Source organism: Protopterus annectens, chromosome 1.part2, assembly GCF_019279795.1.
Source record: "Protopterus annectens isolate FY-2018-M chromosome 1.part2, PAN1.0, whole genome shotgun sequence".
NCBI classification, from domain to species: Eukaryota; Metazoa; Chordata; order Ceratodontiformes; family Protopteridae; genus Protopterus; species Protopterus annectens.
In genome coordinates, this window is record NC_056727.1 from 361089315 (window position 1) to 361116641 (window position 27327).

Below are 27327 nucleotides of genomic sequence, written 5' to 3' on the forward strand. Positions count from 1 at the left end.
AGAATGCTCTGAAATACAAATGTAGGCTGCTAGAGGTGTAACATTCCATACCACAAAGGTGCTAATGAGTTAGGCCTCTAGAAGAGGCAAGCTGAAATAGTGCAGGGTCTGCAACAGACCTTACAATAGAAAGAGATTGCTCAAAACATGTCTTTTTCAAAATAGCCTTTTGATGATGCTGATGACTTCAGTATTTTAACTGAATTTTTTTTTTAGTTATTTTGGCCCCTGTGGACAAGTCTATCATCTGTCACTGATGCATCTTCTTGACCTTGAATGCTAGGAGTCATTCCTGACCTCCCCAAACCTAATCTGAAATCCTGCTGCTGTTTTAGAGTCGATTGAGGTCTCCATGTGCAGTTAGCAAAACACAAAGTGAACAGCTGAATCAACAAAAACTGCACTAGTAACCAAAAACAGCTAGGCAGCAGATTCAGATTCTGAAGAAGTTTCACGTGGTGAAATGAAAAGCGCTTCAATAAAATAAAGTTTTATTCAATTTGTATTGCTGGGAGCTGTGTGTTTCCTGTTATCCTGGTACACTGCTGAGGGATAGACCTTCATTGGACTACTGCTGTTGCTGCCTGGCTGTTTTTTTGATTATTAGTGTCAATGTACAGTGTCATACCCATAAACAGTATAATAAGCTGCACAAGGGCTGTTATTTGAAAATGCTGAAATGTTGGTTTAGATTTCAAGTAAGAAAGCATAATACATAATTTTCACACAGTGGGTGGAAGTTAGAATCATCTGCCAAGGCACAGTAGAGACAGATGCACTGGGGGAATTCAGAATTGCCACTAGATTTTCAAGCAGAAGACGGTAAAACTGCAAGCAAGCATGCTGTGGTAGCGGTAAAAGCCAAGCTTTTATCTGCTTTTGCAGTTTATGTTGTGGGCTAGTACTTGGCTAAAACGTGACTATTTCTCATTAAAACAAGCAGGAGAACCTGTTTTCAAAGACTTTATTTCAGTATGACTTGAGAATACCTCATTGTTATTGATTTTTTTTCCAGCACCTGACCTTGTTTCATTAACTTTTTAACCCATAGCCTTCATTCAGTAGTTCTCAGAAAAATATTTCAGACTATATCCTGTGATAATAATTAGACCTACTGGGAGTTCTTACGATTTACAGTCTTCAGTTAATGGAGTACTAGCTTGGATGAGTTCAGCAAATACATCAAAAGCTAATTTATCTCTGACTAATTATTCAACATAATGTTTAAAAAATCATACAGAACTATTATATTTTCGTATTTTAACACAGCTGTTTCTTTGAGTACATGATATCATTATCTAGCATTTTTAACCTGTTTTAGGCATAAAAGTTTATCTTTCCTTTTCTTTTTATTCTTCTGGCCCATTTTCCAAAATACATGTGCATATGTACATATACAGGGAGGGTGGCTTAATGGCTAAGGTGTTTGCCTTACAAACACAAGGTGCAGTGTCTCACAAGGGATAATTGGCTAGGCTTAAAATGGCTCACAAGGGCAGTTAGCTTAGTACTAAACTATGAATCTACAGCACCCTGTCTATTACAGCAAATCTGCATAAGTTACAGTTAATTCTTCACATAAATTAGTGCTATTTATGAACCTGTGAAAATTTGAAATACAGTGCTTGGTGTTGTTTGTTCCTTAACTCCACATTCCTCCACCCTTTTAAAGCAGCACAGAAATTGGAATCCACATGCCAAGTTAATGAGTTTTTTAACTCTGTATTTAATTAGCTGGGCAAAGCAATATAGCAATGGAAAGGCATACACAGAATCATGCACTTATGTAAGTGGCAAGGACATCAAAGCAGTAGTATATGGAGTAAGACAGATGGTGATTATCTTTCAGGTGACAAAGGGTCATCTGTCTTATTCATAATCTTATAAAGAATGTATTCTCTTAAAGTCACATAAGTAAGCATGTCTGGAAATATTAGTAATTTAAAATTATGGATGGGGAGAAGCAAGTTATAAAAATAAAACAGGAAAATTAGTGTCTCAAACCGCCTTTGAAAAGGCCCTTTTAGAAATATTCAAATGACACTTTAAGTACATGCACATTTTCTAACTGAATGGCTTCTGAATAATAACTGACTTAGTTTTTTTAAACCTTAATTGATGTCTTCGAACCAATAAAGCCAAACTCCACCAGATGTAGAAGTGAATTTTTTTTTTGTTTTTGTTTTACTTGTTTATTTTTATTGCTCCATCAGTACAGCACAATTAGATAGTCTTGCCATTCTGTAAAAATACTTAACTTTTATTTATTTATTTGTTTGTTTATTTATTTGACATTTGTTTACCGGGAAAGTCCAACTGGGCATGAATCCCATTTTCAGAGGAGGCCTGGGGAGAAAAGCTCCAATATACACAGTTCTATTAATAAACTACATAATATTATCATATGAAGTGCAGTAACAAATAATAGAAACGACATACAGGATAAATAAAATCAGATCAAAAAATTATACGGTGAATATTAAACAACAATCATAGGAAACTGAACACCTAGTAAAGTACAATAAATAGTGATAACCAAAGGTAAAGATGTTAACCATTTTAAATCTGGGTAAAAGTCTAAGAGAAAGGAAAGAGATTTTGCAGTTGGGGGGAGATTAGGAAATGGAGTTAATGTAGGGAGCTATCGGAGACGTAACTGGTGCTTTGGCTAATAAGAGAAGGGATCAAAGGAAAGGGGGAAAGGAAGTGCAAGGGAAAGAAAAGGAAGAAGGAAGGAAGGAAGAAGTGAGAGAAAGGAAGGAGTAACGGGCAGTGTCAGCTTGATACAGGATATGTACAGAGCCAGGAGTTAATGAGAAATCTCTTTAGAGATTGTTTGAATATGTAACTACATGGCATTGCTCTAATATCTATAGGAATACTGCTCCAGACCTTGGCTACTGAGTAGGAATATAGGCAGTGACCAATAGATTTTTTTCAGTTTATGGATTTCAAGGAGGTCTTTCTCAGATAAGAGAAGAGGGCGATTATGGAGGTAATGGCTAAGAATGGTGCTGGTTGCTGGGCAGGATCAGGATTTATATACCATTTTATGAGCAAGAAGTAGTTGGGTGAGCTTGAGGTAGTGAGGTAACTCAAGCCAGTTTAAATATCTGAGGGTGGAGCAGTGGTGGGAGTTGTATGACTGACTGGCTGCAAATCCAGTTACTTTGTTATAACAAAGCTCAAGTTTTGATTTTAGGGAGAGCTGAATATTGGTGAAAATGGATGAGGCATATAGTGGTAAAAGAAGGAGGTATGCATTTACAAGAGTAACTCTTGAGGATTTGGTAAGGAATCTTTTTGATCTATAAATCTTATAAAAAGCCTGATGTCCATGACTATAGGGGTGCCTTCAAAATTTCCCAGATAAGAACTGAAACAAGGAAAAGGGTTACACAGAAAAGCCACACAGAAAAAAAACTGCAAAAAGAACCAGGAATACCAGAGTGTTGGCATATTTCCCAGGCAGCTCTTTCATAGGTGGTTTGAGGTAGCATGCAGTGTACAGTCTAGTTTGGCTCACGTATCAGGTAATAAAGAAAACAAAGGTAATGTATATTCAAAGATGTTTATATATATAATCTATCTGTGTGTGTGTGTGTGTGTGTGTGTGTGTGTGTGTGTGTGTGTGTGTGTGTGTGTGTGTGTGTGTGCGCACATGCACACGCACATGTTATTTGTTTTAGATATTTTGTAAATAGCAGAGTAAATCTGATTTGAAGATACTGTAAATAGCATTTTTCTAGTGAAGGAAGATGAATGAGAGTTACAAGGGTTAATTAATGAAGACTTCTAATATCATACATTTAGGAGAAACAGCTTTCCTGGTTATGCTTTTCTAATATATATAAAGTTATACTAATTCTAGTGCTAATAAAGTATCAATTCAATTGACAGGAAATGTATCTTAGCATTGTTGCAGAGGTAGAAGTCTGGTTATTAGCATTACAAGACAGCCACCTAAACATAGTGGGACATTAGAAGTGCAGCAATGGGAATGCTTAGTTTTCTGTGCAACTAACCCAGAGTTCATGTAAAGAGGTTACAGTCAGCAGCAAAGGAAAATCACAGAAAGAAAAATGAATGAAATAGAAAAAAATAGCAAACATTACCAATGTCAATTCAAAGTCATTTATTTATTTTACATTTGTTTACCGGGATAGTCCAACTGGATATATGTCCATTTTCAGCGAAGGCCCGGGGAGAAAAGCTCCATGTTAAAAGTTAGTGAGAGATACAGATACAGGATGAGAGAAAAGGTCTACAGTTTGAAGTATACATTAAATTAAAAAATAACAAAATCAAGATACATGCCTGCAATTTTCAGTTGACAGTAATTTAAAAACACAAAATCAGGATACATGCCTTTAGGAATATGGCACACAAATTGCATAGGCAACCAGCAGCTTGATACATATAGAGATTTTTACAGTTACAGCTTTTGAAAGTTAACATTTTCATACAGGTACACAGTCAGCAATTACTATCTTGTGCAAATAGAAAGTCGGTGGCAGATTTCACTTAGGCAGGTGTTCTTAACAGTGGGTAGTGTTACCAAGGTTTTGAGCATGGGCATTGCCAGCGTCTTTGATAGTATTGTTTGAGACTTTTTTAAACTGGATTAGAGAGAGTTCAAGTGTGAGTTCAGCAGGAAGAGAGTTCCAAATCTTAACTACAGAGTTAGCAAAAAGGGCGTTCCCAGCCGTGTTATTGCTTTTGGAAGTTTGGACCAGCAGTTTATTGGCAGAGCGGAGAGACCCTAGGTTGTTGTAGGGATAGATAATTTTATTTAGTGCAGGTGTCTTATCTGGGTGATTAAGTACTTTGTGGGTGATAACTAGTTGGTTGAATTGCAGTTGGCTAGACCATTCTAGCCATCCTAGTTGATTTAAGTTAAGGCAGTGGTGGGTCCTATAGGCCCCACTAGTAGCAAATCTTGCAATGTGGTTATAGCAACAACCGAGTTTGCTAAGAGTGGTTTTATTCAGGTTGGTGAATAGGGAGGGGGGGGCATAGAGAAGGGTGGACAATAAATGAGAGCGAGCTACAGAGAGTCTGGCATGTGGGGTAAGGAAAGGTTTAATCCTGTAGAGGGAGCCTAATTTCTTGTTAACTGTTTTGATGGTTTGATTGACATGGGTGTCATATTTTCGGGTATTATCAATTGTGACTCCTAGAAGTTTGGTGTGCACATCTGGGGTTATTAGTGTGCTGTTGATGGATTGTACAGTGAAGAATGGAGTGGAGGATTTACAAGTGGGGGTGAAAATAAGCAGCTTAGTTTTGTTAGAGTTTAAAATCAGCTGACGATTGGCAAATCACTTTTCAACAATGTTAAAAGTGTTTTGAGTTATTATCATAAGATCAGCTGTGGAGGAGGCTGCACAGATTAGAGTGGAGTCATCAGCATATTGAATGCAGGTAGCATTGGGAGTGACTGTGGGTAGATCATTTATGAAGACTGAGAAGAGAAGGGGGCCTAGTATGGACCCTTGAGGAACACCTAGAGTAATGGGAAGACAGGCAGATTGAGTGTTCTGCCATAGTACAGCTTATTGTCTGCCGGAGAGGAAGGACCAGAACCATTTAATTGCACAATCAGTTAGTGAGAGTGCTCTTAGGGCATGAATAAGTGATTGATGGTTGATCATGTCAAATGCCTTAGAGAGATCTAAAAAGAGGGCTGAGGATAGTTTGTTAGCATTATGGCTGTGTTTAATGGTGTTGGAGTAGGATAGGAGGGCTGAGGTGGTGCTGTGATTTGGCCTAAAGCCATGCTGAGAGTCAGCTAATAGGTTATTCTGAGTTAGACAGAGCATAAGTTGCTTATGAACACATTTTTCCATTATTTTGGCCAATGGTGACAGTATGGCTATTGGTCTATAGTTTGATAATTCAAGTGAGTTCCCTCCCTTGTGGAGGGGAATAATGTGTGAAATCTTCCAGATCGAGGGGATGGTGGATTCTGTCAAGGTCTGGTTTATAATAATGGAAACAAGAAGTGCAATGGAGTCTGCTGCTTTTGTAGATATTTTGGTGGAAGGAGTTCTGCTGCCAGAGTAGTAGGTTTTAGTTTTTTAATTAGAGACCTGATGGTAGAAGTGGAGACAGGACGGAACTTAAAGGAGGGTGGGGTGGTGGTTGGGGAAGCATCAGGATTGGAGGCGTTAGAAGCCAATTTGCTAGCTAATTGTCATTAATTGATTGAATAAAAACAAAACAATGTGTAGATAAGAAAACACTGAGTGAGTTGGAAAAGAAAGCAAAATTAAGTAAACAGAGAAAGAAAAAGGTCCACATGTATTTGGAATATTAAAGAGAGAGGTATGAGCCTGAGAGAAGAATCAAGGCCTAATATGGTACAGAAGATATACAGAAATCATTATCTAATAATCATAAAGCAAAGTCAAAACTGTTTGAAAATGCATATAGGCAAAGGCACTCAGACATGGTAAATGTTACAAAAAATAAGAATACTAGCACAGAAGTCTAATGTAGTCACAAGTAAGCAGTTTGATACAGAAATGGAGGACATTGAAAATTAAATGATAGCTCAGTTATGAAGTGAAGGATATGAATGGGAATCCCAGACACAAAGGCCACCTCATAATGGTGGTTTATTAAAACAGGTACAGGTTGAAGAAGTGACAGAGGAAGTAAAGCAGAGCAGTAGTAGAGAAAAATCACATGTTAATTCAGTTAAATGTTGAAATCAGCAAAGATGTTTCACAAAACAAAATGTCACAGTCATTTCAATGCCAAGATATTTCCACACAGAGGTAGAAAGAACAAACCATAGAAGAAACTCTGAATCTGAAAGAAAATAATTTAAGAGAAAACATGTTGAATCTGATAGAAATGAATAAATATAATAATAATATGTGTGATGCCCCTGCACTGGCCCAGTAATCAAGAAGCCTCAATCCTCATCACTAATACCAGTGAGGGATGTGCACATTGGGAGGATGACAAGTACACACACAGCAAAATACAATTTCCCTTAAGAGCACACAGAGATCACAGTCAGTCTGGAGCTGGTTTCTCCCTCTCTCTCCAGATCACCAATAAGACTCCCTGCTGGCACAGCTATAGGGTTAAGATCTCAGCCAAGTAGTCAAACCTCCAGCACCCTCTCTGTCCAACCAATGCTTCGTGTCCCTGTCCAAGTAGCTGACACACATACATTTTGAGATTTGAATTATATACAAACACACAGACACTCCTGGTGAAGGCTGGCACAGGTTCACTAGCTATACCCCCTTCTGCCCAGACTATAAGGTAGAAACCACTGCCAACAACCACTACTTATCAGCTACTAATAAAGCCCTTCCCAAAGGGTGCCCAATCTTACTGTGTGATGTTATTGTTATCCAAATAGTAAATGTGACCAGAACTTTTATGGCTATTCCAGATTGGCCTCTACAGTATCATCAAATACATATGCAAGTAATCTAAGAGGTTAAATATCTCTATACAAAATCAGCCACAATTAAAAGGTTTACATATATTTAATAATAAGTAATAAAAGTACAAGCCAATACTCACTAACTCAACACAGTGACAATAGAGTACAGAATCACAGGAAATACTTTAAAAGAACATTGCAGAACAGTCTCACATAAATACAGAAAACATCTAGACTACTCTTGCTATATTCCTAGCTATCTCTAAGAGATACTATGCCCTAAATGTCTTACTTACAGAGCCAGGCAGATATAGATGAGAAGTGCTGAAAAGATGTTCACAGGTCCAGAACAAAATACAAAATGCACTGACGATCTCTCTTTGATAGTTCTTAAATAAATAATACACATTACTGCTGGGTTAGCTAGATGACATCACTATGTGACACCTGCATCTAGTTCCCAGGCTAAACAGATACCAACAGAATTTAACATGTCTCTATGAAAAATACTTACCTCTTAGAAGCTTGCCTGAAACTGGAAGTTGTAACACAACTACCTTGGAAACCTGTAATTACCTCTGTTTCCAGACAATAGAAATAAGCCCCTAGCCTAAACATCCTGTCTCTTAGCTGAGATAAACCAACTTTATAGCAGATCATAAAACTCTTTACTTATTTTCTCAGAGTTTGCAAGTTAACTCTGTATGTCCCAACTTCTACTATGAAAACATACCTTTGCACAGGCATATAGTCCGTATACATTTATGCTCTTTTCCAGCAGGGTGCACTGTGGTTACATTTTTGAAGCTCAGCACATAACACAGTTTTCTTACATTTGTAAAACAAGCCCGTGGATCATATTAATATTTACAAATGACATAGGATTATTTACAAAATTCTATCTAGCTGGGCTGGCAGCCTTCACAATATGTATGAGAGACACAGGCTGACAGTGAATAACACATGGATTGTCAGAAAATTAATAAGCCAAATTAGTAAAGTAATTAGAACTAGAAAAACAGATACATATGATATAACAGAAATTAGCATAATACATTATTATGCAGCAGAAATAATAACAGACGGTATTACCAAGAAAACATAAATTAGTAAAGGAAAATAAAAGGGCAGATTGATCACAACCATGGAAGCACCAACTAGAAACAATTGTGAAACAACATTATTTGAAGAATACAGTAAATGGAATCAATGTAAAAACACTATTACAAAAATGAATGAGCTAAAACAAAAACATCAGAACAGATCAGAATTTGAATTATACTACTGCTAACAATAAATTAAAAATCTGTGCAGAGGCTGATAACATAAGAGATATGCTGTGAAATATAAAAAAAGGATACAAAACAAACAGTTTAGGGATAACCCAAAGTAATTCCAGACGGAGCTAGGAAAGCAAACAGCAATACTTCAGATAGCAAAAACAGAGAAAATTAATGCATTCTGTGAAAACATATATGAGGACCCAGTTGAGCATAAGGATCTCAAATTGTGTAGTTCATCAGATAAGCACATGGAACAACAGCTACAAGTTGTTAAAACATTCACAGATGATACATGAAAGTTATTTGGTCTTGACAAATGTGCAGAAGCAACATTTGAAAGAGGAAAACTAAAGAATCAAAAAATATAAAACTTAGGGCGGAATGTGATATAAAAGATTTGGAAAAAGAAGGCATGAGAAAATACATTGGAATATATGAAGGAACATTTTTACAACATGAAAAATGAGAACAAAGCTCAGTAAGGGATATTTTATAGTACTAAAATTAATGCTGAAAACTTTTGATATGTAGGAATAAAGTTCAAGCTATAAAACACCTTACACTTCCTGATTTAAATTATAGCTTTGGATTGATTGGCTACAAAATAACTGGATATGCTTGATTAGAAAACAAGAAAATTGCTTCATGGCCATTAAATGATATACAGGAACCTGTTTTTGCCAAGATTATGTATCCCTCAATCTGAAGGAAGCGTGGGCTTTCTTGAAATTGACTATGCACGTAGGTAGCTGTTTGTGGGATTTCATAAATATTTATTGACATTATCAGAACAAAATATACTGAAAGTCCTAAAATATGAACAAAATAAGTCTAAGATTACCTCTTTTCTTAAGCAGGCATAGAAATCCAAACAAACATGGATAAAAGTCAGGTGGCAACAAAAAGTAGAAAAAAAGTAAAAGAAAGAATACAAAGAATAGGATCCAGAAAAAGGATAAATAGAAAGATCACAATTGCAGAACGAAGTATAGAAATCTACTGAAAGAACTGCACGTTGACCAGAAGATGACATACAAATGGCTCAGGAGAGGTGAATATAAACCAAAAGGTGAAATGTCAATATTGGCAGCCCAAGACAGTGGATTACATACCAGATGGTTTACAAAATCCATAGCAGGGTAGGGGGTACAGATAAATGTAGGTTTTGCTACAGAACTAGAAATAGTTACACATCTTTTAGCAGGTTGTGATAGACTCATGGCTGAAAGGTTGTATCCTGAAAGACATAACAATGTGACAGAATTGTTGCACTGGTGACTTTGAAATCATTACAACGTTGAGACAGCTGGCAGACAGTGGAAACATGAACCTCAAAGGATTGTTTAAAATGTTGAACCTAACATTACTTGAAATCATTTAATATTAGCAGCTATGAAGGTAGAAGCAAATAGACTGTATATTGTTGTTCAAGAAAAACATAGAAATAGCATTGTTACTAAAACTGCAACATCCAGAGGATGCAGTGTGTCTTACGAATGGGAAGACATACATTTGTAAAATATCAAAACTTGCGAGCAGAAACTAGAGCGATATGGAATAAGGCTATACAGACAGTTCTAGTAATAAGAGCTAACAAAAAAAAGAATCTTCAAATATTTTTAAATTTGCTAACAATAAAAGTAACCCATTATGAAATGCAAACAGAAGCAAATCTGGGTTCATTCCAAGTGCTGAGAATATCACTTTTATTAAATATCAAGGAATAAAGCAAAACTGATTTCATGAACTTTAATTATGCCCTGACTTAGGAATGGGGTCCGTTCCTACCAAGTTATGTAAAAACTAAATTTATGAAAAAAATTAAACAAAGTAATAGCAAGTAACTGCATCTGCCAGTTGTAGAGGGCATGAAAGAGGGAGTAGTTATCTTCTTATCAAAAATGGTCCTCTACTAATTGAGAAGTCTCTAGATAATCCACAGGGGTGGTATTCATGAGGTTAAAATTTGATATAGAAATGATTATCTCACTTTGGTTTCTATCTATATACTAGTAAAGACTGATCTAAGTTTAGTGAAACATGTTCTGACAAATCTGATGGCATTTTGACAAGTGCAATGCTGTTTATGGGGAACTGAAATTTGGTGTTGAGGACATCTAATGCAGAAAGGGGATCTAGACGATTGATTAATAAATTCATCTGCACTTATTGCAAAATATTTAAATTAGTAGACATCTATTGAGTCATACTAGATATAGGGGTGGTAGACTTCATAAACTATCTGCCTAGGCTTTAGCCTGGCCTAGGCTGAGTAGGGTTTATATTACAGACAAGCATTCCTATATAATGAATAATTACTATCTTGAACTACTAATGTGATCCAATCATGCCCTAGTTATTATGGATCAAGAGCTGATATCCATAGGAAAGGTATGTCAATACTGGCAATCCACTCTATGTGATAGTTAGACACTCATTTAATAAATGGTGTAAGGAGAATTTATGAAAAGGACTGAAGAAGAAGTTAGATGTGAGTCCAATAGAACTTTAATGGAAATTCAAGACTCATGCTTGGAATAAAATGAACCATTTGAATGAGATTGAGGAGGCATATGGCAACTGAGGTGGTAAGTGTGCTTTAGAAAGAGATGGGACACCTAACACAAGAGGAGAAAGGGAAAATGTAATAAAGCTAGAAAGGAAATGGAAGAGTAGTTTGACATGAAACTCCTTTTTTTCAGAAAGTAGCATTGAAGGTCCTGTATTTTGACAGTTTCCAAAAGAAACCTAAATACTTGTTTCTGTGACTGCAGTAGGAAAATGTTAGTTGATAAGAAAATGTAATCCAGGATTTTTCAGGCAATCAATCACTGAGGCATTCCACTGACATGTGTCTGTCTTTCAGAAATACTATAAAGAATTGCATCATGCAGGGGAGCTGGATGGGCTACAACAAGGGTTATAGAAGAGTTGTTAGCAGTGACATATATTCCCAAATTATATAAGGAACAAGCAAAGATATTGGTTTCTTGTGTATCACCATCAGCATCGACTCCCTTTTTCACATTTTTCCCCAAGAATGGGATGTTACATCAACCTTAGTCACTGTGACCTAATCACCTAGAGTCAATGTTTACACCACCTCTAGAAGAAATTAATTGCATTCTTTTTGAACAAGCTCCTAGTAAATCACTAGGTTTGGATGGTACGTATTATAAATACAGGCACCCTGAGGATACTAGTAGTGTGTTTGTCTGCAGTAGTTAAAAAGAAAGATATAGGTTCATAGGTAAATACTAGGCAATCAGTCCATTGACTAATACAAGCCTAGCCAATAGTCTGAGGTCAGAATTAAACCCTGTACTTTGTGTTTATGAGTTAATGACCGTAACCACTATGCCAAACCTTTTCCCCACTTAATCCAGTGGGTGTCTGGAAACTGGGTGACACTGCCATTGACTTATTGAGCTGTTGGGCTAAAGTAATGAACATTATTGTTAGGGGTTCAGGTCCCTCAGACCTGGAGAGAAGCAGTCATTTTACTTATTTTAACAAAATGTAAGATACTGTTCTCTGACACCATTGCAAATCAATATTGGTGTTAAATAATGATTATAAATTACTTATAGCAACATTGGTTAAGTGGGGAACAAGAGTGATACTAGCTGAGATATAAAGTGACCAGTGTGACTTTGTGGGAGAGGGAACAGCAGACTTGGGACAATGTCATTAAGACATTGACTGAGAATTCCTGGTTTATTAAAACATTTGATAGTGTACAACAACAGGATCATTTTAAAGTATGACATGGATGGGTTTTTAGACAAGTTTTTAAGATTATATCAGAAGATATATTGGGGATATACTGCACCAATGAAGATATCAGTAATACTCATTCTTCTTGATGAGGGGAATACATTAGGGATACCTGCTTTTTTATTTTTCATTTGATGTGTATATTGAACCACTGGCAACTTATTTTAGGAGGTCAAGAGTGAGAGATATTGGTGAGGACAAATTTAAGTCATAATATCATTATTTGTATATGATACATTTATAATGTTGGTTGAGCCATATGGTGATGTAAAGAAACTCTTTATCATCTCACTGTGGTTTTCTAACTTTTTTTTGGGGGGGGTACACAATAAACACATCTAATACAGTGACTATTGCAATGAATTGTGTTCCATCACAGGACCTCCCAAGGCAGTACACATTTTAGGAGGACATCAGACCAAAGACAATGTCACTAAAACCCTGCTGTTGATTTTGTTTTTGGGAATTGATTGTCTGACTATCTGGAAAATGCCTTAAGTATTTCATGCCTAATATTAAAGGGAAATGTGTTGTTAGCTTTGGAGTGAAAGAAAGCCCCGGCCTTTGATTTGGATCAAAAAGTATCACGTTTACAGATGTGTGATTTGTAAAAAGTTTCTTTTATATCTGAGCTAGGCCTTTTTTCTTTTTCTACTCCCAAGATGTTTACTACAGCAGTTAAAGAAATTATAACTAGAATTCATATAGACAGATGAGCATATAATAATTGGTTGGGGGAAGTTGATTCTGCCAGAGGAAATGGGAAGTTTAGGGGCACCATACTGTGAGCTATCACTTGTTACCCTGTTAAAAATATACTTATATGATTAATAGTTATGATTTGTCTTGGAAAGGAATGCTGCTGCTGTTGCCATTATGTAACAGTGAGCCTCTGAACATCCTGCACTAGGGGGACTGCCCTCAAAACTTCATGATCAAGGAGTTTCCTGGGCAAATGAAGCAATGCTTACTGGATAGAACATGTAAGATATGGATAGAAGATAGAACCTAATATGGTTATGCCACATTGACAGAGTGCAGGGCAATTTATGATGGACTTGGGCATATAAAAGTGGACTGCAAAAGTACTGGCATCAGTACTGGGATGAAGGCATGGGTGTCACAATGATCATAAATATAAGTGTGATTTGGTGGAACTTGACAGAGTTGTAATACAGTAAATGGAGTAAGCAGTTCAGTAGAAAAGCATCGATTCAGTTTTAGCAGTGTAACTGTTTGTACAGCAATATTATAAACAATTTTGCAGAAGTAACAGTGATCAGCAAAAGCATTTAGCTTTGTCAAGAATAACAGCCTAAAGACAGAAAAAGTCAAACGAGACAATGCCAGTATTTAGCCTGGTCTTTCTAGTCTAATGGCTAGGTGGACACTAAATGGGAATGTTAACATTTTCTGATTAAAAGTCTAAATTCTTAAGTGGTATAGAAGAATGTTTCAGACAAAGGGGTTTGTTCAGAAAATATATTTTTACATTTGAAAACCGATACGTTTCTTTTAAGACGAAAGTCTGCACTCTCAGATTGTGATCTTACTGAATACAGAGCAGAGATAAAGGAGGGTTTGTTAGAGAAGGCAACAGTTTTGAAAAAAATAGACTACTGAATAAGAAGGTTACCTCCTCTTTAATAGGTAGTCACTTCATTTAAAATAAATAAATGTACAGATTTTATATATGTGTCCCTAGAACTTGTAGGCATTAGTCTTAGGGCAACTAACACTAAAAGCTTTACTGAAAACAAATTTTAAGAATATAGCTCTTCTAGCCTCAGCTGTTAAAAGGTGGATAGTGTTGATTATTGTGTGTATTCTACATAGTCAGTCACTGTAACTAGCTAGCACTTGCATATAAGTTACTGAGCATGTGCAAGATCAGTGCCATTTTGTATAGTCAGTCATAGTGAATGCAGGCATGAATGCAGATGCACATGTGAGTGTCTTTGAAGTAATGAGTCAGTCAGTTAGCTTAAGTATATGTTCCAGTTACAACTAACTCCTGATGTGTTTATGTACAATAAACAATTTGAACCCATCACATTGCCTCAGTGTCTCATTTGAATGCAAGAGAGATGTGACATGGTGTCAGACGTGGATCAAAAGTTGAAGCAACTTACAGACCATGATGCACACAGTTAGAAGTGTAGGAATATACAGGATCCAACTCACAAATAGGTCAGCAGTTATTAAAAGGTATGTAAACTCATTTAAATGATTTTTCAGTTGCTGAATAAGTGGTGAAGCATTCAAAGCATTTAAAATAATTACTAAGATAAATTAAATTGTGATATACTAATAAAATTATTTGAAATAATTACGAAAGTGTTCAAACTAATTTCTGAAATGTTTAAAATGTACAAAAGGCTAAAAATGACTGCCCACATTTTTTTCGCAATGTACTACTTTTTTTGCATTAACTAAAAATTTTTGAAGTATCCGAAGTGTCCAGAGGGTCCGCAATGTTTGCAGTGTTAAAGTGAAAACTTTTCAGAGAGATTGTTGTACATTTGAGCATAATTACAAGTACCTGGTCTACTCTTATATTTAAATGAATTTTGTTGTTATGGCAGAAGGATTTTGTAGACCTGGACTGCTGGTGTTTGATAATAATATTGCTGAGAACTGGCAAGTGTTTGAGCAAGAATATGATATTTTCATAATGGCTGCATTTTCTTATAAAGACGCACATACAAAGGCATTCATACTTCTTAATTTAGCTGTCTCAGAATCCATTGAGAGGGAACGTTCATTTGTGTATGCACCTGCCGTGAATGCAGGGGAGGGGGAGAACCGACATATTGTGATATAGGCTGAAATACGGGAAGACTCTGAGTGTTTAAAACATACATTTAGAGAAATGTGTAACCCTCAAATGAATATTACAATGGAAAGGCACATGGTGGCAGTCATGGCTTAGTGGTACGTCATACAGACTAATGTTACCAAGGTCCTGGGTTTGAGACTGGCAGTGGGCATTTATTTTGGGAGGGTGGCTTAATGGCTAAGGTGTTTGCCTTACAAACACAAGGTGCAGGGTTTGAGTCTCACAAGGGATAATTGGCTAAGCTTGAAATGGCTCCCAAGGGCAGTTAGCTTAGTAATAAACTATGAACTATGAACTATGAACTATGTTTTACAAGCAATCAAACACCTGGTGAAACTCTAACATATATCACCAACTTAAGAATTAAAGCAAAAACATGCAGACTTGCTGATCTGAGTGATGAGTTGATACAAGACAGGCTTGTGTGTGGTGCTAATAATGATGCAGTGAGAAAGATTTTGCTTTGAGACAGTGATTTAATGTTGAGCAAAGCCATCGGGACATGTCAAATATATGAACTTACAGAAAAGCATGCAAATATGCTTACGTATGAGAAAAACATGCATGCAATGTCTGCCAGTGCGAATGCTTATAGTGTACAACATAAAGCTAAGATGAAAAAGAAATACAAACTGAATGGGGCCACAACATTGAAATTGTGGAGGAAGTCATGAACCTAAATGGAAAAAGTACTTAGCTTTTGATCAGTAGTGTCATAAATATAAAAAGTGGAATCATTTCAAAAGGCTTTGTAAGTCTAAAGTGGCACGCACTTTTATTAGAAAAGAGTATTCAAAGAAGCAAGTAGATCAAATAGAGAGCTGTGAGCAAACTTTCTATCTTGATGCTGTCGCTGTGATTGATGAAACAGTTAACACAGTAGATTATCAGTTGGCAGAAAAGAGTGAAATATTTTGTACTGTACAAATTAATGAGAAACCTGTAGAGCTTAAAGTAGATACTTGATATAAGTGCAATGTTATATCAGCACAATTGTTTGCTAAAGTAAAAGGTGGTGAGAAACTTGATTTAGCAAAGTGTGCAACAATAGTTGCTTATGGTGGTGAGGAGATTCAAACTGATGGTGCAGTAGTTCTCACATGCCATTCTGCTGGGAACAGCTATGACTTGCAGTTTTATGTAGTTAAAAGACATGTGCAGTCATTGTTAGGCCTCAAAGATAGTTTGAGAATGGGACTGATTTCATTTAATAAAGAGGTCCACCATATAAGTCTGAACAACCACAATTGTTTTACACAGTACTTTTAATGAATATGCTGATATTTTCACAGATGAGGTTGGCAAACTTCCAGTCACATATTCCATGAAGTTAAACCATGAAGTAAGCCCAGTTGTCAGATCAGTAAGAAGGTTTTGAAACAGAGCTTGACAAAATGGTGAATTTAGGTGTCCTTACTCCGGTAAAAGAAGCGACTAAATGGGTGTCCTCCATGGTTGTAGCTCATAAGAAAAGCTCAGATGATATTCAAATATGTATTGATCTGAGAGATTTAAACAAAGCGCTTAAACATCTTCATCATCTGATATGCACAGTAGAAGAAGTAGACGGTCTCATGCCAGATGCCACTGCTTATTCTGTCTTAGATGCAAAAAGTTAATTTTGACATATTTTCTCTGGATCACAAATCTTCATTGTTAACCACTTTCGGTATACCATTGGGTAGATACAGATTTTTGAGAATGCCATTTGGGATAAATTCTGCCAGTGAAATATTTCAACATGCAATGGAGCAAATTTGTTCAGGTTATCCATGTGCTATTATAGTAGATGACATTATTGTAGAGGGCAATGGTGAATTTGAACATGATAGAAACCTCAAGAAATTTCTAGACTGTGCGTGTGAAGTAAATCTTAAACTGAATCCACGGAAGTCTAAATTCAAACTGAAAAAAGTTACTTATGTGGGTTATTTGTTTACCATTTCTGGTTTGCAACCAGAGCTGTCTAAGCAAGCAGTAATTCTTGAGATTTCCAGAAAATGTTACATCTTTACAACATTTTCTTGGTATGGTCAACTATTTAGGAAAGTCCATCCCAGACCTGCGTTAGCTTTCTGCACTGTTACATGAGTTGACACACAAAAATGTAAACTGGTCCTGGTTGGAACCACACCATAGAGCATTTGATGTTCTGAAATAAAAAATTGCCACTCCACCCACATTGAGATGTTTACAAACCTGTAACTCTTTCTTGTGATGCTTCAAAGTATGGTCTTGGTGCAGCATATCTTCAAGGCAGCATACCATTAGCCTATGCATGCAGAACTTTAATCCAAACTGAAATGCAGTTATGTACAAATTGAAAAAGGGCTTTTGGCAGTAGTGTTCACGTGTTTGAAGTTCAAAGATTATATTTATGGCAAACCTGGTCAAATAGAGACCAACCTCTAGTGACAATTCTGAAAAAGCCAATACATACAGCCCCAACAGGCTTGCAAAGCATGATGTTAAAATTGCAAAAGTACAATTTCAATATTGTCTATACAAAAGGCAAATTTCTATACCTTGTTGATGCTTTGTCAAGAGCACCCAGACAAATAACAGAACAGCATGATAATGAGAAACCAGTCTTTGAAGTCATGGAAGGCAGAAATCTTTCCTCATCACATCTTGATGAACTTAGAAATCATACAGCTTCAGACTCTATTCTCCAGAAGCTGAAGCATATCAGTCAAAGATGACCAGTACGACAAACCAGTTTACCACTTGACATACAGAAGTATTTTCACTACAGAGATGAGCTTGTGATGGAATCATCATGAAAGGTCCTACAGTGGAAATTCCTCCAGCATTACAACAGGAATATATCAAAATTTTACATTGTGATCACCCTAGTACTAATTCAACCAAAAGAAGGGCAAGAGGCATAATATGTTGGCCTTCTGTGTTAAAGATGTAGTGAAAGAAACTCTAGCATGCTCCATTTGCAACAGTACTAAATTGCGGCACTAAAATGAACCACTTCAGCGAAACCAGATTCCTGAATTACCATGGTCGAAAGTTGCTGTTGATATTTTCAGATGGAATGGTCAATATTACTTTGTGCTAGTAGACTCTTATTTGAATTGGTTTAAAGCTGACTTTCTTCCTAACTTAATGTCCAGCACTGTCACTACAAAATTGAAGAGCCATTTTTCTGTTCATGGTAGTCTGCACAATGTCATATCTGATAATGATGCACAGTTTACAAGTCAACAGTTTAAGAATTTTGCTTTGTCTTCGGACTTTGTCCATGTTACTAGTAGTCCTGAGTATCCGCAGTCCAGTGGATTAGCTGAGCATGCAGTTCAAAGTACAAAGTACTTGTTGGAGAAATCCATGACAGATGGTACCAATGTTTTTCTTAACCTACTTAATCTCAGAAACATTCCTCGAGATAATTTGCTTGGTTTACCTGCTCAGAGATTGATGTCCACACAGACTAGAACAACTCTCATGATCAGTAAACAATTGTTGATACAAAAGGCAAAGAACAACAGAATGGTCAAGACTCAACTTTTGAAAAAATGCCAGTCACAAAAGTTGTACTGCAATAAATCCAGCAAACCTTTTAGACCATTGAAACAAGGAGACATTGCGAGAATGCAGACATCTAATGGATATGACAGAGTGGGAATCATCAAACATATTTTTGAAGATCCGAGATCTTATGTCATACATATAGCAGAAAATGGATGGAATGGATTTCAGAAGGAACTGAAGACATATACTTCCAGTCACTGAACCAGTGACACAGCAGATTACCTGTGCCAGAGACTCTATTTCTCAGAGTGACTCTACACTTGCTCAAATTCCAGAGGACAGTGTACATTCTTCAAGTAATCCTGATGTAATCCCCGAAATTCCAATTATAAAAGAATCCCCAAAGACTGTCCCTGTTCCTAACCCAGTCAAAACTTTTATGTGACCAGATTGGGTAGAATTTCCCGACCCAATCCAAGATACACAGTGACTTGAACTTGAATTCATTTGTTGATATATGGTGATGTCATATCTAGTTTGTAAAATATTTTTTTCTCCTATTGCATGTCAAACAAATCAAAGTGGGAGGATGTAGATCATTATGTGTATTGTACCTAGTCAGCCACTGTAGCTAGATAGCACGTGTATATAAGTTACTGAGCATGTGCAGGATCAGTGCCATTTTGTATAGCCAAGTCAGAGTGAATGCAGGCATGAATGGAGATGCATATGCGAGTGTGTTTGAAGTAATGAGTCAGTCAGTTAGCTTAAGTATATGTTCCAGTTACAGCTCCTGATGTGTTTATGTACAATAAACAACTTGAACCCATCACAGTGCGTCAGTGTCTTATTTCAATATAAGCGACATTTTTTTTTGTTTGTTTACTGTCGATCAAAACATCACTACGATGGGAATAATACAGATCAAGGTTTAATCAGAATGCTGTAGTAGACATGCCTTACTTAAACTTTTGTGGGATCTATCATGTTGAGTGGGCGTGTAGAGCAGAAAAGCACTTCTGTTTGCTAGACACCAGAATGTGTGAAGTATTCACAACATGTCTCTTGAATATAAACTAGCGAGAGGAAGATTAAGTTGAAAACACCAGCAACACTGACTGGTTGCATGAGTGAAAAGAACCAAATTATATGCAAATAGAGTGGAATTCAACATAGAAGTTTCACTATAAAGGTTGTTGATAAAAAGAAGAGTATGGACCCAAGAGCGAGCCTTGAAAAACATCTGCCTTAAACTTAGCAGACACAGGAAATATTGAATTTAAGTATTTATTTATTTTATTTTATTTGACATTTATTTAGCAGGAAGGTCTGACTTGGCCAAAAAAGTGCCCATTTTCAGCAGATGTCTGGGGACAAAAGCTCCACAATCACAATCTATCAAAAATCCTTTACAGATATTTTAAATCACAAAGCATCATGCATCACTACAAAACATAAGAGTGAAAAAACATTGTAATGAGAAAAACATAAAATATATGTTGCATAGTAGAGTACAATGAAAAACAGCAACATGAGTTAGAGAAATATGTGAGGAAAAACTCATATTTGTTATATAGATTAGTATGTGATAAATGAGACCCGAGACAAATTTAATAAGATACTTAAAAGAGATATTAGAAATTACATGATTGGAGACAGTGAGCGGAAAATAAGTGATGTCTTAGTATAAGAGAGAAGGTATTCATAATAGGGTTATAGAAGGAAGGAAGGATGGAAAGAAACAAAAATTATAAGAAGAGTACAGGGTAGGGTGTCTTCAGGTAGCTTAGGTGAGTAGGGAGGAGAGAGAAAGAGATAGAGGAAATGTATGCTGAGAGAAAGTGAATATGGTAAGGTGATGGGAAAAGCAAAATAAAGGAGAGGATTAGGAGGTTGAAGAGGGTTGTGAGGTGTGACGTAGGTCGAAGAGGGTGAGTGAAGTATAGTCAGTAAGTTCAGCTAGGAATGGTGCAGGAACAGGCCCATGATTTTTTAAAGTGTTCTTTTAGGGAACATTTAAAGTTGGGTAGGTTTGAAATAGTTTTGGTGGTTAGAGGTAGGGAATTCCATAGTTTTTGCTAGTGAGTATGAGTGTACGCTTTGTCTTTGGGATTTATTTGGTTTATTTATGGTAAGCGGTTGATGTCTTCTGATCTGAGAGTTTTTTAGGGAAAAATATGTTGATTAAAGGGGTAAGAGATGGCCAAGCTAATGGTTTGTGTGTGATTCTATGTATTTTTATAAGATGAATGTAGAAGAGGTGGAGGGGGAGTTCCAGCCAGCTGAGGGTATGCAAAGTTTTACAGTGATGGGTAAAAGAGGTTGAATTAGTAGCAAACTAGACAATTTTGTTGTAGCAGCTTTCAAGTTTGTTTTGTTATGGATGGTTGGAAATTTGTTAGAACTGGGGCTCCATAGAGTAGGGAGGGCAGAAGGTAGGCTTTGGCTAGAGTAATTTTTGAGGTAGTACTCCAAAAATGTTTGTTTCTGTATAGCATGGACAGTTTTGATGGGTTTTTTTGATATTGCTTTGGAGATGGAGGTCAAATTAAAATTATCATCTATTATGACTGCTAATAGTTTGGTATAGTGAACTAATTCAATTTCAGTGGCATTTGCTGAAAAGATTTTGAAAGATGCTTTGTTAGAGGTGTGACTTTTTGGAGTAAAGAGGAGTTTTTTTTGAGGTATGAGTAAAAGCTGGGCTTATGTAAGCCAGGTTTCAATAGAGATGGCAGTTTCTTGAATGATATTTTAGAGGTGACTTAAGGAGCTAGAAGAGTAGATAATGGTAGAGGCATCTGCATATTGAATCAGTGTGCTGTCACAAGAAAATGAATGCATTTATTGATAAAAATGCTGAATAGTAGAGGACCAAGGGTGGATCCTTGTGGGACTCCTGCAGAAGTGAGAAGGTATGCAGAGATGGACACTTGACATTTTACAGCTTGTTGCCTGTTGGCAGGATAGCTGGAGAACTATTGAATAGATGGAGGTGACAGACTCGGAGTGGAAAGTTGATTGAGGAGTTTACTGTGAAAGACCATTTCAGAGGCTTTTGATAGATCTAGAAATACTGCAGATAAACATTTATTAGAGTTGTGAGCTTTATGGATAGTGTCTTTCAATGTTAGTAATGCAGTGGAAGTGCTGTGGTCTGGCTGAAATCCATGTTGCATATTGGTGATTAATTTATTTTGTACGAAATAGTGGAGAAATTGACACCGGATGGTGTCCCCGGCTGTGTGCTACACGAGCTAAATGAGGAATTAAACCCGCACATAAGGCAGCTGTTTAATCTCAGCCTTACCACAGGATACATGCCCAAGGAGTGGCGTACGGCAACTGTGGTCCCACTCCACAAAGGCGGTGCCTCTACGGACCCTGGTAATTACCGCCCCATAAGCTTAACAAGTCTAGTCTGCAAAGCTATGGAGAGGATCGTAATGGAGCTCATAAACAAAGATATAGGGGACTTGCAGACATTGGACCCGACCCAGTTTGGCTTTGTCAAGGGCAGATCATGCCTTTTGAACTTGGTCGACTTCTTCGAAACAGTCACCAAGGCCATTGATGAGGGAAAGGCAGTCCATACAGCCTACCTTGACCTTGCAAAGGCCTTGACACAATACCCCACTCGGGTATTGTAGAAAAACTTACCAGCTTAAATGTAAACCCATATGTCACAAGATGGGTTGCAAACTGGCTTAAGGACAGAACCCACAGGGTTAGAGTTGCTGGCGCTATGTCAGACTCCAAGCCGGTCACAAGCGGTGTCCCACAGGGCTCGGTCCTTGGCCCTCTATTGTTCGGCATCTACTTCTCAGAAGTACAGGCCAACATGGGAGGACTTTGGCTGACAAAGTTTGCAGACGACTGCAAACTGGGCGCCATAGTGGAAAGTGCATCGGACACGGATATCCTTCAGAAGGGACTCACAGAAACAGATAGCTGGTGCCAGAGCCATGGCCTGAAGTTAAACACCAAAAAATGTATAGTCATACCCTTCGGGAAAAACAAGGTAACCCCAAGCTACCATATAGGTGGCAATCCACTAAGCACAGAAGAGGTTATCAGGGACCTGGGGACCCAGGTTGACAGTGGCCTTTCTTTTGACACTCATGTTGCTAAAGTGGTTAGAAAATCCTTCTACATTGCCCACCTGATCATGAAGGGATTCACATCCAGATCTAGTGAGGTCATTGTTCCCCTGTACTCTTCACTTATCAGACCAATGATCGAGTACAATGCCCCATTCGGGATGTATCGCACCCGACATCTGCAGCAATTGGAGAGACCCCAAAAGTTCCTCACCAAAAGGATAAAGGGACTCCAAAATCTGTCATATGCTGCCAGATTGAAGAAACTCCAGCTCTATTCAGTTGCATACCATCTGCTCAGAGGTGACATGTGCCTGACATACAAGGCCATGTCCAACCCGGATTTAATGGACATGCTCCACCTCAAAAAATCCAAATCCACCAAAACTACTAGAGCAAGTGACTTAAACCTTAGCACGGATATAAATAGGACGTGCTGGAGGGATAGATTTATCACTCAGAGACTCCCTATGCTGTGGAATAAAATCCCGGTCCATGTGAGGCAGAGCACCTCGCTGGCTCTGTTCAAGAGAAATCTTGACCTGTGGATGGGAGATCGTAGGTTTATCCCGGGAATCATCTCTGTGTCACTGCTGGACAAAGGCACAACAAACTAATGGGCACAGTATTTTTTCATATAAGGGGTGGCGTAAGCCACAAAAATTTGGGCTAGGCTTATAAATGCCTTAGGGCAGATAGCCTAATATAAACCTATAAACCTAAACCTATGTATAAACCGTTTAAGGATTTTAAAGAAGGAAGACATGATTGCTATGGGATGGGAATTTGTAATTTCATTGGGATTACTTCCTTTATGTAAAGGGATAATATGTTTCATTTTCCATAAGTTAGGAATACAGGATTCTGTAATTGCTCTTTTAGTAAGAATGCTGATTGGGTATGCTGTTGCATATGCAGCTAGATTTAGGTATTCTGGTAGAATGTTGTCGGCTGAGGAGAAACACAGTTTTAATTTATGTAAAAGCTTCTTTATGAAAGTTATAGAAGCTGGTTGAATGGTAAAGTGTTGTCTATGTGTGTATCGGAGAGGTCAGGTTGGAGTTAGGTGAGGTTTGTGGATCCTTGTGGGACTCCTGCAGAAGTGAAAAGTATGCAGAGATGGACACTTGACATTTTACAGCTTGTTGCCTGTTGGCAGGATAGCTGGAGAACTATTGAATAGATGGAGATGACAGACTCGGAGTGGAAAGTTGATTGAGGAGTTTACTGTGAAAGACCATTTCAGAGGCTTTTGATAGATCTTGAAATACTGCAGATAAACATTTATTAGAGTTGTGATAGGGTCTAAGGTGGGAAAATTTACCTGCATGGAAGGGCTGTTAAATAAGTTTGAGGTTAAGTTGGCTATGCATTCTATGAAGTATGTACTGAAATAGGTAGCTGTTTGAAAAGGAGGAATGTCTGGTATGGGCTGGGATCTTTTTTCCATACCTGGATTGATGGGAGAAGATATAAAGGACCAGAAATGTTTAGGGTTATGTTTATGGCTATCTTGTAGATGAGTACAACAAGGCTTTTTTATCTCTATTAACTTGTTTCTTGACTTGGTTTCATAGCTGTCTGAATAGTTTTAGATTTTGTCATTTTTACTCTTTTTGACAGTAAATCCATGCTTTGTCTGTGTCTTTCATAAGGGGTTTACATTGGTGGGTGAGCCATGGAGTATGGTTGCTTTTAATTACTTTTGTACACGGTGGGGATAAGGTGTTAAGAATATTTAGAAATGCTGCATTGAATTATTTGACTGCATCATTTAAGAGAGTCTTTTTTAGGATGGACCAGTAAACCACTTTCAGAGCTTCAATGAAAGACTCTTTGGAGAAATTGTAGACCGTATGGGTATTTTTGAGCTTATGTTCCTTTGTTGGTTGTGTATTATTCCTGCGGGTATAAGCTGCTAGTTGATCACTTAGTGCATTTGGGAGGGTACTTGAGGAGCTAAAATGAGATGGGTCAGTAACCAGAATCCAGTCCAGGATAGATTGTTGGGAGTTATTTTTCCATATCTTGCTGGTGTTAACTGAAGCCAAAGAGGTTCATGCTGTTGACTGATGAATTGCAGACAAAGACTGACAGTCAATGATTACATCACCCAGGAGAATAATTTCATCTGTGATTGCATCTGCTATCCAGAATACTATGTTTTCAAGTATTGGAATGTTCTGTCCTGGGGGATATATAGCACAGTTGAACAGAACACAAAGATAGAGCAAAATCTCACCAAAAACACACAGTAGTCTCAGAAACGCTAAGCTTTTAATGAAGCTTTCGGGCTCTCAACCCTTCATCAGCATATAAAATTCTACATTTCTTCACATTTAAATAGAGGAAACAGTTAAAATCACATGACCAAACCAACCAATAAAGGATAATAAGAAGATTCAAAAGAAACCACATATACTTCTTTACCAAAAAATAAAAATAATAAATAGTTTTAAAACTATGATAATTTACATAAAAATCTAATTTTTATTCTACATCATAAAATTATAATAACACTAACCTAACCTATTATAAACTATTAATTTGTCGCTTAACTAATACAGGTTTTATGCTGGTAGCATTATTTAATCCAGGAGAAGTATCAGCTTGCAACCTAATTATCCATTCTAACTCCCTTAGTTCTAAAAGGTTGTTAACATCACCCCCCCCTATGTTGGAAAAACTACACGAAGGCTTAAAGACCGCATTATAGAGCATAGATCAGAGATAAATAGGCAGATACAAACCAATGCTTTATATAAGCATTTACAGGAATTTAATACACATAGTTTTAAATTTAGATGTATAGACACAATACAAGTGGGTACGAGGGGGGGTGATGTTAACAACCTTTTAGAACTAAGGGAGTTAGAATGGATAATTAGGTTGCAAGCTAATCCTTCTCCTGGATTAAATAATGCTACCAGCATAAAACCTGTATTAGTTAAGCGACAAATGAATAGTTTATAATAGGTTAGGTTAGTGTTATTATAATTTTATGATGTAGAATAAAAATTAGATTTTTATGTAAATTATCATAGTTTTAAAACTATTTATTATTTTTGGTAAAGAAGTATATGTGGTTTCTTTTGAATCTTCTTATTATCCTTTATTGGTTGGTTTGGTCATGTGATTTTAACTGTTTCCTCTATTTAAATGTGAAGAAATGCAGAATTTTATATGCTGATGAAAGGTTGAGAGCCCAAAAGCTTCATTAAAAGCTTAGTGTTTCTGAGACTACTGTGTGTTTTTGGATATATAGCACAGCAATGCATATGTTCTTGACTCAATTAAGTTTTAAGAATGAGATTAGGAGTTTTGCTTTTCCAAACTTTGGGATTTTGCCTGTATATGGAGTCACTTGGAATATATTGTGAAGATTATAGCTATTTATCTGGCTTTTTATGTGTTCTGTCAAGCCTTATAATATTATAACCAGGGGGGGAAGTATTTTAGCATCTTTTATTTCAAGTTTTAGCCAGATCTGTGTTGTGGCTAGGATATCTGGGTTGTGCTGAGTCATCCAGACATGAAAATCTGTGATTTTGTTTCATATGCTTCTAAGGTTTTGAGTGACTATTTTGAAACTTTTAGGGTGTATTATTTGGTTTGGTTGGGACCTGGTTTGGGGCGGATGTCACCACATTGATGGAGAGTGGAGTAAGATGGTTTGTTTATTATGGCATATTAGTAGAGATGGTTAAAAGTATTGCATTGACATCGAGACTAGCATTTTGTAATATTTTTGGGTTACAACAGTGAAATGAATTTATGGGAATTAAGCTTGAAGAGATTTTTGAGTAGCTAGTGGGAAAATGGTTGACAGGTGAGGATAAAGTAATGGCTGAGGTGTATGTATTTATTGTTACTACTGATGGGCTTGTTAGGAATGAGAGGAGTGGATGAATAAGGTGATACAGGAGGGGAAGAACATGTTTAGTGTTGTATAAACCTTGGATTATGGTGAGGTGAGTTAATGAGCAGTGATAATATTGTGGAAAATATGTAGGTTTTGATGGGGAGGGAGCAGTCTGAGATTTGAAAAGGAATTTAGAAAAGAAGTGGGTAGGGATGATATAACAAGAACAGTTTGTGATTGGATAGTACAGTTAGGCACAGGATAGGAGGATGAATAGAGGAGGTGGAGGTAACAGAGGTATAAATTTAGATGTAGTGTGGTGGTTGGGAAATGGGGATAGGGTGAAAGATCAGAGTGAAGCCTGAGCATAGCGAGGGCTGAATGAAACAAGTTGGCCCATGGTAGAATAAGCAACAGGAGCACAATCTGTAACACTGCAGCGAGACCAAAGGTAGAACAAGTCCTGATAACTTTAAAGGAACTAACACAAGCTGCTACCCTATTGTTAAGATACACCTAAGTTAACTGCAACAGGCAGCATTGCAGTGAGTTTGGCTTGAAATCAATTTAAGAAA